This window comes from Gossypium arboreum, chromosome 3 (assembly GCF_025698485.1).
Source record: "Gossypium arboreum isolate Shixiya-1 chromosome 3, ASM2569848v2, whole genome shotgun sequence".
NCBI lineage: Eukaryota > Viridiplantae > Streptophyta > Magnoliopsida > Malvales > Malvaceae > Gossypium > Gossypium arboreum.
The window spans coordinates 111,528,745-111,541,821 of NC_069072.1; positions in this window are offsets into that span (position 1 = coordinate 111,528,745).

Here is a 13,077-nt window from a genome sequence, read left to right on the forward strand (position 1 = left end):
AGTTAGGCCGTGTGTCTCCTGCACCTTTAATTCAAGAAAACAGAATGCTCAAAATTGAGCACATGGAAAGAGACATGGGCGTGTGTCTCAACCGTGTGTGCTACACGGCCTAGATCACTGGTGTGTGTCTTGGCCGTATGAAACCTGCACCTAATTTCGAAAGAATTTAATTAACCACACGGCCTAGCACACGGGTGTGTGGCATGGCCGTGTGCACAAGTCAAAGAGTTACACGGGGTCGAACACGGCTTGTAGGACGGGTGTGTCCCAAGTTCACTCGGGCGTGTCCCTTGGACCACATGGGCGTCTGAGCCCTGCACCTTGGAAAATTTTTTGAAATGTCGCGAAATATACTTGAGTTTCTGATTAGGTCCCGAATTGATTCTAATGCTCGTTTTGGGCCTCGAGGGTTTATTTAAGGGACGATATGAACAATCTTGATTAATGAATAGTATATTACGTGAATTATCTATAAATGTTCTAAAAGTTTCTGCAATGCTCCGTAACTCTGTTTCAGCGACGAATACGGGTTAAGGGTGTTACACAATAACTTACCAATCTCATCGCAAACTCTTCAATATGAAAGAACAAAAGTGGAATGAAACAATAGGGTCATCGAAAGAAAAAGAAAGCTTTTTGATGCACTAAAATCTTGAAGAAAACAAAGAATGAAAAAAACAACTGAACAAAAATGATAGGGAAAAAAGAAATAACAAATAAAAAAAAGGGGATATAGGAGGTTGTTTGAATGTGCAAAAGGGGAAAAATTAGGGGGATTATTCTTTTGATAAAATAAAATATAAAATATAAAATAAAAATGATATTATTGTTACCCTATTTATCCTACAAAATCCTATCAGCTTAAAATTAGAGTCCAAATTGAATTCTACCCCCTAAAGATTATCCCAAAACAAAAATACTCCTCACTTGCACATAATGGGATTCGAACTCAAGACCTTTAGCATACTTCCAAGGCACTTAACCAACACATCATATTAGATTATTCGGCCTATTTGTACAAATTAAAATAAAAAAATTTGGGGCGTTACATTGGAAGTTCAAGTCAGAGCACACACACTATCCATTCTTCAACTTGGTAGAAGTTTTGGTCATTTTGATGTCAGGTTATAAATGGCATGTACTAGGAGCTTTTAAGTTCTATTGTTATGGTAATGTTGTTGAAACTTTGGTTTAAGCATACTTGTGGATATGTATATATCTTCTTCTTTTTTGCTTGTATATGTCCATATATATATATGTGCCTTTGGTTATTTGGTTTATGCTTCTTGGAAGTGATTAAGATTTGGTAAAAATGCATGTGAATGGAATAGATGAATTGGTATGTGTATAAGGTAAGAGCTTGTGATATTTTAATGTGAATTTAGTTTGGTGTATGAAATGTGGTACCAATGAGGGCATATTGGTTAGGCACTTAGGTTGAATTTTTTTGTATGTTTTAAGCATGTTTGAATGCGTTTTGAAGGTGTGAAAGGTTTGGCTTAGTACTACGAAATGAGTGATGAATTGCCTTTTTTTAGAAGTTATTTTAGGTGCACACAGGTTGTCACATGGTCATGTGCCACACATGGTCACTCCACATGGCCATGTGGCCTATTGAATTTTGGTGCAGGTTTTTCCCACATGGTCATAAGTTGTGTAACAGCTCAATTTTCAATGGTGTCAGAAACAGTGATTTGAGATCACTAAATTCAACGAGTGAGTTCAAAAAAATTTTTAGTTACTATTTATGAGTCAAGTGTGATTTTAGAAATATTTTTAAATCGGTGATTTATGTTTTAGAAGAAGTTATTAGGTAAAATGGTTTTGAAAACGAGGAATCGAGATTTCAATTTCATAAACCGAGTCGTAAATATTTTTATAAATATTTACGGAGTGCCATTGAGATTGTATTAAAGTTTTGTTAGAAAATTTTAACGTTTTGATAGTTAATTAATTAAAGAGGACTAAATTGAAAATTATGCAAAATTTGCTAAAGTGATTAAATAGCTTAAGTGTTAAATAAGGGAGGACTAATAAGATAAATTAACCAAAGAGGAAGGCTTGAGCGGCATAAGCAGAAAAAAATCAAAGAATTAGTGTGAACAAGGGGTAAAATTGGAAATTTTGTAAAATTAAACTTAGAAATTGAAATGACAAGAGAATTCTAGACAAATTCTCATAAAAAATTTTAGAAAAACACCATAGGAGGGTTTCTTAAGCTGAATTTCATACTTTTGTTCCAAGTGAGTTCCATTTTTGCCTTTTTCTTGTAATTTTTGTGTTTTTAAGACTTTTACAATTATGTCCAACTATCAACTCATTAGTTTTTTATTCTATGGGTAATTTTGAAAGTTACCATTGATGAGTACTGGATGTTTATGATGAATTAACATGGATTTGAAGTTTTTATTTTGTTATATGATGATTTTATTAAGTAATTTCAAAAGAAATTGATTTTAGGACCAAATTGTGAAAAGATTTAAATCATAGGGTTTGGTATTAAATTATATTTATCAAAAGCTGTGTAATAGCTTAGAATATTTAGATAAAGTGCTAATTGAGAAAAAATAGCTTATTTCATAGGCTAATTAATGAGGGACTAAATTGTAAAAATTGTAAAAATTGAGGTATTTGTGCAATTTTAAAAATTGAAGGGTATAAATTGTGAAGTGAATTAGAATTGAAATATGTGCTAATGAATGAATAATTTTACATTTTAGAACAAGAGCCCGTAGATCAATGAGAAAAAGGGAAATTAGCAAAATAATCTATAACTACTACAAATTCCACAATTTAGTCTGGGTAAGTTTATAAGGTTAAACTTTAATGTTCATTTATTAAATTGATGAATGTTATTATGTATTTATGCATATTGAATATTGAAAATAAAATTATCGATGAATTATGAAATTGAAATAAATACTCAAAATGAGTGGAACGAGGGATTGAGTACATTTCGTTCTGTGATAAAGGACAAATTGACGGATAAGACCATGGTTGGACCATGACAGTGCTTATATGTAAGACCATAGCTGGATTATGGCATTAATGTAAAGGATGAATTGACGGGTAAGATCATAACTAGGTTATGGCACTATAAACGTAAGATAATGGTTGGACCATGGCAGTGTTTATATGTAAGACCATAGCTCGGCTATGGCATTCTGGTGATAAGATCATAATTGGGTTATGGAACTACGAATGTAAGACCATGGCAAGGCCATGACAATGCATATATAAGACCATAGTTGGACTATGTCACAAAGAAAATGATGTACTCAAATCCATAAGCCGTTCTTCGATTCAGTAAGAGTTGGTAAAAGACTTATGTGATTGAAATTGAAAAAATTATTAATTGTTATTGATATTGATTTGAAGGAAGTGTGTTCATTGATTTATATTGCGTTGACAGGGAGAATGTATGATTTATTTACAATTTAATTTATTATATTAACTTCCGTAAAATCTATGTTTAACCTAATGAACTTACTAAGCTTCATTAAGCTTATCGGTGTTATTTAATGTCTTTGTAGATTAACGTGAAATTAGAGGATCGGATTAGCACATCGGGTCACACTATCCAGATTGCTCCGATAGATTTTGTTATACATTTTATGGTTTATATAACATGTATAGGGTTGGTGTGGAAAGAACTAAATTTGAAGTTTGGTTGTGAATGACATATTTATATATATTTTTATATGCATTTAATTAGTAGTAAATTTTAGTAAATCAATGAATTGAGTTATATTAGTAAGTTTAGGTAATGAATTTTATGATGTTATGTTATGTATAAAATGTGAATTTGGCTTGTTTTGGTTGCTTGATTGAGGCTATTTGATGTACTGAAATATTGTGTATAGGTTTGTCCACACAGGCAGAGACATAGGCGTGTGTCTCAGCCGTGTGTGACACACGGCCTAGCACATGAGTATGTAGTCTGGCCGTGTGTCCCCTGTACCTTAAAATTTCAAAACAGAATCCATAGGTTTTTACACATGACCTAGCACACAGGCGTGTGGTTGGCCGTGTGACCCAAGTCAGAGAGTTACACGGGTAAGGCCACGGATTGGGACATAGCCGTGTGCCTCACATCGAATGCCCACACGGCCTGAGACACGGGCGTGTCTCTTGGCCCTGTGAGCCATATGGGCATGTGTCCCCTGCCCCTAAGAAAATTTTTTAGATTTTACGAAAAATTCTTAGAGTATCCGGTTTAGTCTTGATTCACTCCTAAAGTGCATATTGGGCTTTGTAGGCCCATTTAAGGGACTATGAGTGTTATATGATTGGTTCTTGATTTGTATAATAAAGGTAATGAAATATTCGTAATTAGTCTATAAAGTTCGGTAATACTCTGTAACCCTGTTCTGGCGATGGTTAGGGTTAGGGTTAGGGCTGTTATTAGTTGTTACAAGGCTTGATGACACAACTGTGTTGTAACACCCCATAACCCTAAATCATCGTCGGGATAGAGTTATGGAGCATTATCGGACATATCAGACAATTTGCGATTATTAAAGGAATACTTAACATACACATTATAATTTATTTATTAAGTCCCTTTTATGGACCCTCGTGGCCCATAATACGTGTTAGAAGTGAATCAAGACTTGTTTGAGTGCTCCAGAAATTTTTCGTAAATTTTTCATAATTGTTTTTTTTGAACTCAATATAACCTCTTTATATATATCTAACCTTCCCTGCAATTTCAAACCGCAACCAATTTACAATCATTATGACAACCAATACATTTTCATATTCAAACATACCTAATTATGCCTAAAACATTGACTTGATAATTTACTCAATGAACATTCTTAACATCATTTAAAATTGGCTAATAGACTTCATTCATTCTACATTTCAAATTTCATACCATATACACCATTTCATATTTAACATCTCACTTAACCAATTTCAAAACAACATTTGACATCCTTTACAACTACTATTCATATTGACCTATAAATTTAACCTAGGTACATGCCACATTTACCAAAAAGAGAGATACTTCACCAAAGTTTAGCTGAGGTCGGGATTGTTCTGGATGCTGAATTGGAACACTTGATTTCTACTGATCTGCGCACGTAAACAACCACACGCTGAGTATAGATATACTCAGTGGTATTACCATAATTCAAATTTGTAACATTATACAATAAATTATATACATTCAATTTATGCCTACAATTATTCAATAATTATTTCATAATTTAAATCAACTTGTTCAATAATAACAATAACCATTATTTCAAACCTTGTATTTAATTGAATTCATACATTATTTCACTATCTCAATTTCATTAGATATTTCACATCTAATTCCAATAGCCCATTTCATTTCATATACAATTCATTCAATTTATTCAATACCAATTCTATTGCAATTTGTTCTTTTACCCCTATTAACATAACTCGGACCCTGGCGGATACACAGACCCAACCAACATACCAGTACGGCACATTGTGCCTAATAAATATTGCTGAAGCAAATGGTACTCAGTACCTAATCAATATATCAGAAGTAATAATACGACACACATGGTGCCTAATACGATACATATAGTGCCTAATCGACTCGAGGCCGAATATCCCTGAACACTTCTAATCCTATGGCATGCCAACTATATCCGACTTAGCCCGACTAGTTAATAAGATATTCAATATACTTTCTCAATTTAATTTCAATAAAATCCATATCAATCACCAATTTCCATATTCCAATTCAATACCACAATAGTTCAATAATTCAATTCAAACCATTTCAATTTCCATTCAATAATCATATTTTAATTTCATTTTCTCAATTCAATAGACATCTCAATTACTCACCTATAATCACAATTAAATCTAATTCATTCAATTTAATACTAATACTTTCCTCAATTTGCTTATCATGCATATTAATTTAAAATTCAACAATTAATAATTAAATTCGAATTGTGGTAATACGAATCGAAATTCCTCGATCTATTCCTCGTCCACCTTTTTCTTTCCTTTCTTGGTCGACGATTCTGGTACAATATTAGCTACGTAATTAAACAATTAAAAATCATCAATCACACAATTCCATCTAATATTTCCTTTTATACATAAATTTTATCTAAGTTCCAATTTAATCCCTAAATCAATACTAATTTTTATTTTACTAAAACTATTTCATATTCTCATTAAATTTCTTCTATAAACTCATTTTAACTCTTCAATTTCACCATAAATCCCTAATTTTGAAATTCTTTCAATTTAGTCCCTACTATTCAAAACTTACACTTTATTTTACAATTCAATCATTTACTAACTTCTAACTTGAAATTTAATTAATTTAACCCTAATTCATCAATTAATTCAACATAACTCATGTCTAAAAATCTATCAACTAACAAAATTTCAACATAAACCATGACATATTTTGTTCTAGGTTTCTAAAAATTCAAAAATTATAAGAAAATGACTTAAATTAACTTACCAATTAAACTTCAGGCCTTGAAATCCCTAATTTCCCTTTTCTTTCTTTTCTCCTTTCTTTCTTTCCTATTTCGTTTTCTATTCTGTTAATTTGTTTCCTTTCTATCTTTTATTTCTTTTATTTCATTTGTTTATTAATAATATTATAATAATATAATTTAATAATATACTTATATAATAAGTAAACATATATGTATTTTACAAATATATGTATATTAGTATTACACATGTCACAAATTTTACCATACATTTGTTAAGAGTTAGTTAAATTTTACATAATAATATAATATAATATAATATAATATAATATAATATAATATAATATAATATATTTTATAATTAAATAATATATTAATATATTTAAAACATAAAAATATAAGATTTTATCATACTGATGCCGCCTCATTTATGGGACTTGGTATATTTCCTATTTAGTCCCTTTAACTTTTCTTTAATTTATAATTAAATTTTCACTCCTATTTCAATTTAGTCCTTTTCCTAATTACTCCTAATTAAAACAAATCCACCTAACTAAAACCTAATTAAACACATAACTAGCTTCATAAATATTTTTAATAAATATTTACGAATTTGTTTTACTAAGACGGAGGCCCGATACTATACTTTTCTGATGGCTGTGAATTTTGGGTCATTACGACCCTATTTTTGAATTGTACACGGCCATGTAGCCCCTGTTTTCAGTTTTTTCTACATTTTTTTTTGTTTTGTTTTAGATTAATCCCTAATTGTTTCTAAATTATTTTTAGGCTCTATATACTTGATTTAAAGCTTGTTTTTGTAAAAATGCCATGAATGATGATTGGTTAGAATAAATATAATTTAAATTAATATTTGATTGGTTTTTGTGATGTTTTGATATTCAACATGTTCTGTAATACTCTATAACCCTAATTCGATAATAAAAACGGGTTAGGGGTGTTACACTTCGCTTACTCCAAGTAGAACACAACTCACATTTCTGTCATCGAACTTGGTTATTCTTTCATCAGAAATATGGACATGAGAGACACATCCAAAAACTTTGAAGTATTGGACTGATGACTTTATCCCACTCCATGCTTCTTCTGAAGTCTTATCTTTCACTGCATGTGTTGGACATCGATTTAGCACATGGATTTCCCAATTTACCACTTCAGGCCAGAAAGTCCTTGGCAGTTTCTTTTCATAAAGCATGCAAAGAGCCATATTCATAATGGTCATATTCTTCCTTTTCGAAACCCCATTTTGTTGTGTATCTTTGTAGGTTGTTCCATGTACCTTAATAATATGTATGCATGTATGTTATTATATGATTCGGTAATATTTCACAAGTTTTATGATGTTAAAGCATGTCACTATTTTGTTATTAATATTGATCGTATGATAAATCATGTTCACTGAGACTGATAAATCTAATTGCATAGTGAAAACATGTCACTATTTCTATTAAAATTGATTACATGATAAAAACATGGTAACTGATACTGAAATACTTAACACATGATAAATTATACTTACTATTTCTGCCACTGATCGCATGTTAAAAATCATGCCTATTGAACTGATTTGTTATTGATATTACATGTCATACTACATTGCATGGGGTTGGGTTGATTATGGATGGAGGAATTACTGGCAGCTTGTCTACAATACTAGTAGCTTGTCCACAATACTACTAGTTTATTTGTATTACTAGTGACTTGTCCACAATACCGCAGTTTATCTGTATTATTAGAGGCTTGTCCACAAATTGGTGTGCTATTGGTTGGATAAGTTTTGGGGAACTCTTATTATGGTGTGTAATGGAGTTGGGTATAGGAACTTTTCTGAAAATACTGCATTGACATATTCATGCATGATGTAAACTGCGACTTCTGTACTATTTTTAATACTTTGTATGTTCACTGGATTGAGTGTTATATTTATTGTCTATTACTGTTTACTGGAGTTATGACTCACATTGAGCTTATTAGTTCACTATTTAGTTTCCTAATTTAATTTCTGATAATCCTCAATGTTAAGACTTGGTAGGCTTTTGGAGGAGCAACTCGGATGTTTTTGTTATTAAAGTATTTTAAACTTATTTATGTTATTTGTTTTGGGACTGTAATAAAGTTTATTTGGACTATGGCATAGGACTTTATTTTGGGATTATTTGATTGCATGACATTAGAGTTTTTAAATTGCTTAAATTGATATTTAAAATGTTTATACATAAATCTCGATTTTTAAATAAAATCTGTTAACATCACATTTTTCCGCTGTAATACTGAAAAACAAGTTTGTAATAAAATCCAAATTAGTTTTGAAAAAATGATTATTCTTTACAAAGGAGATACTAAATCAATCGATTTATAAAATTTCCATGTTTTTGCAAAATTAAAATGAACATTCGATTTCACTAGTTTTTAAAAAATAAGCCAATGGTTTTAAAATATGTTTGAAATTACGAAAGTTTAATTTAGGAAATTTTTGTGGTTAATGTAGCCTTCAAAATTCGACCATAACGTCTAGGCCGGGTTAGGGAGGTTACATGGGCCTAAAGAACTTAGCATTGTTTCTTTTAACATGTTTTCCTTTCCCTTTAGAGGAAAAAGCAATGACTAAGTTTGCTTTTTTCTTTTGCAGACCGGCTAACCGCCATTCAATATCAACTCATATGATTCTAATTCTTTCACGAGTTGTGTAAGTATCAGGTTCTTGTTCCCAAGGTTATATGCGGCCCGAAACCTTATAAAATCCTTGGACAAGATTTTGAACACCATTTCAATTTACGTGTCCCGATCCAGATTAACCTAATTATTTTCAATCTCGACAAAGTATCCCATAAAAGTAATCATATGGTCTTTGACTGGAGTGTTGATCTTTTGCTAAGCATTCATTAAACTAGTAATAATTGACTGTCGAGCCAAGGAAGCTTGACCTCCAAACAAGTCTTCTAGTTTGTTATGATTATATAACATGTTGTAATTATGTTGCGATTATAGTTGTTACGGCAACAAATATGGCATCCCATAGCTTGGACCTGACGAGTGGGTTAAGTGTGGGGTGTTACAATGAAAAATACCCAATTCTAACCTACAACACATAATTAAGGTTTATTTAAGTTAGACCGCATACCCAAACTACATAGATAACCATGCAATCGTCACAAATATTAAAAATCAATTGATTGACTAATTATCTAATTGAAAAAGCAATCATTTTGAGCTATCAAATATTGGTTGAATATTTAATAAACCTAAACAATTGTAATTAAACCAGAAGACATGGAAATAATAAAGACCAAAGAAAATTAAGAAGTAATTTGATCTCCCAAATTAATAGAATCAAACTTCGAATACTACTTCAACTAGAAAAGAGGCTTAGAAACCCATAGAGAAAAGAAAACAAAATAAAACAAAGAACGGCTAGGTCAGTCTCCCTAGTCTTAACCTAATAATGTTTATTTATAAGACATAAAATAATATAATGGAGAAAATAAAAAAAGAGTCGTTAATTAAATTGAACATAATTTTTGTAGGTTTCTTAGATATTTTCGCGTCAAACTTCCATGTTGTATTTAGATGTCTTCCTAACGTTTTTGGATTTTATCAATGAAATACTTTTAGATAGATCTTTCAATTTTCCCTTTGAATCGATATATTATGGGCCCAAAACGGAGGTCTGTACCTTAAGTTATGGTCAAAATACTGAAACTGCACTTTGTTGAAAGTTTAAACTACAAAAACTTGTTAAAATAAACTTAAACTTTTTTTTCTCTAATTATTCCTAAATCAATAATAAATAGAATAAAAATATAAATAATGTAACTAACATAATTTAAGACAAAAAATATCACAAATAAATAAAAATACACACTTATCCTTTATCCTTCTAATTTTCCTTTTCTTTCAAATTTTTATCTTTCCAATTTCTTTCTACTCTAATAAAGTTGTTTTATTTTTAAATTATAGTAAAATTGATAATACCTGTCGAAACCATTTTTAAAGGGAGATTTTGAAAACGGGAGTCGCCACCAACCTTTTTAGGTGTGATTGGATCACCTTATAAAACATTTTGGTATACGAAAATGTGAGAAAACAGGTTCGGGAGTCGGTTACGTACGAGGAAGGAGTAGCACCCTCGCAACGTCCAAAATTGGTACCAAATTGAATAGTTTTCTGTCTTAATGTCAAAAGTTTGAAAGAATTTAAAAGTAGGATCCCTTTTGAAACTGGAATAATTTGAGTTGAAAATTGAGATTCCTTCGCTCCAAAAGAATACAAACATCACATCCAGCATGATTGGACACGATATTCTTAGAATTTCGTAACTGAAATCATCTCGTGATTTACAAAATCTATTTAGAAGGATATTTTAGATATTTAGATAAATGGGAAATCGCAACCCAGCATGTTAGGACACTACTTCCGGAATTCCTAAATACAAAAAACATTGCCTCATTTTTAAAATTCTTTTGGATTAAATGAAATATAGATTTTTAAAAAACAATGATGCATTTGACGATTACTAAATAATATAAACTATATGATACATATTTTAACATTTTATACAAATATAATATAGAAAATGATAAATAACGACATAATTTACATAATATACATTAACATTTCATGCAGATATAATCATAATAACATAAATATACATACATTACATTTCATGCAAAATACAACATAGAAAATAATGAATATAACAATATAAATTACATAATATATACAATAATATTTCATGCAAATATAACTTAAAATAACAACATAAATAATCAATTTCCATGCAAATATATGAAAACAATAAATAACATAAAAATAACAAATAATTTATGAGATAAAATTAACATACTAAAACAATACTAAATAAATGCAAAAGGATACAAAAATAAATAAACAAATTATGAACATATAAAAAAATAAATACAATAAAAAATAAATGAGGTAAAAATAAAATATTTAAAACAATATATAAATAATAAAGGAGAATTTTTAAAAAATGGTTAATATATAAAAATATACTATATGATATAATAACTTAATATATATTTATAAAAATATTAATATGTTAAATAGGAGCAAAATTTTATAGTAAATTTTAGAATATTACATACTAAATACTAAACATTTAATAATGATATATATATATATATATATATATATTATTTAATAATAATTTAAAATTTTAAAATTATACATAATAAATAATAAAAACAAAATAATATAATATATAATAGAATAAAAATAATATAATGAATAATATATATAGTAAAATGATATAATATATAATAAAATATATAAATAAAATATATAATAAAATATAAATAATATGATAAACAATACATAAATAAAATAATATATATAATAATTTTTACATATATTAATAATGTTTATAGTAAAATAAATAATATATAAAATATTTAAAATAAATAAATTATAAAAAATTAAAAGGATTAAAATTAAATAAAAAGAAAACTTTAGGGATAATTTTAAAATAAAAAAATTGGACTTAATTGAAACGCGTGCTAAAATCGAGGACTCATCGGGCAATTAGCCCTAATCCCAAAAACGACGTCGTTCCCAAAATAAATTTTATAACAGCCATTAGGACTAAATTGAAAAAAAAAATAAAAGGTTGGGGCCGAATTAAAATAAAAATAAAATAAAATTATAAATATAAAAAATGCAGAAGGGCTCAAATGGCAATTTTCCCATCCACCAAAAACCCGCGGATCCTCCCCGGGTCACGGGTGAACGCGTGGATCCTTCACTTAAACGGCGCCGTTTTGGTGCTTATTAAACTAAGCAAAATGACACCGTTTTTATAATACTATATAAATCATATTTTGGCCCAAAAATTCATTTTTTAAAGCCAGTTTAAAAAAAAAAAAACTTAAAATCCTCTGAAAGAGAAAAGCTCTCCGGCCTCCGTTAGGCCAAGCTCCAGTCATCGAGTTGCACACGCCAACGCGTCACAAGCGCCGCCGTACACGGCGGTTGGAAGGTTAAAACCTTCATTTATCTTGGTGAATCGCAGGTAATTTCTTTTCTTTTCTAAATACCGACAGTTTTTTTTTGTAAAAAATGATTCATATTTGTTGAACAAGAAGAAATAAACAATAATGAACGAAATATGTAACTAAATCACCTTTTTCAAAAAAGAAACTGCTTGTATTTCTTTCTTGTATATATGCGTGTATCTGTTTTTTTTTCTCTATAAAAATCGTTCTCATTACAGTGAAAATATTCGGCTTTTATAGTCCCTGTTTTCTAAGTACAAATTTGGTGTGTTTTTTCTATTCGATTCCTTGCCATATTTGTTGTGTATTTCTTTTTCTTTTTTGCAGGTGACGACAAGAAAACCGGCGACTATCAGGCGCTGATGACAATTCACTGGCGCGCTGATTGTGGCGACGATGGAGGGCTGATAGCACGAATCTGTCGGTGGTGGGATTGGCGCGCCGATTGCGACGTGAGTTTAGGGGCCTTCGTCTGGTGCTTACGGCGCCTAGGGTTTCAGAAACCTTAGGCCTTCTATCTTCTGTTAACTATTTAAGCCATTTGGGCCCCGTGCATTTTGGATCTAATGAATTTTGGGCAGCATTTGGGTATTTAGGCT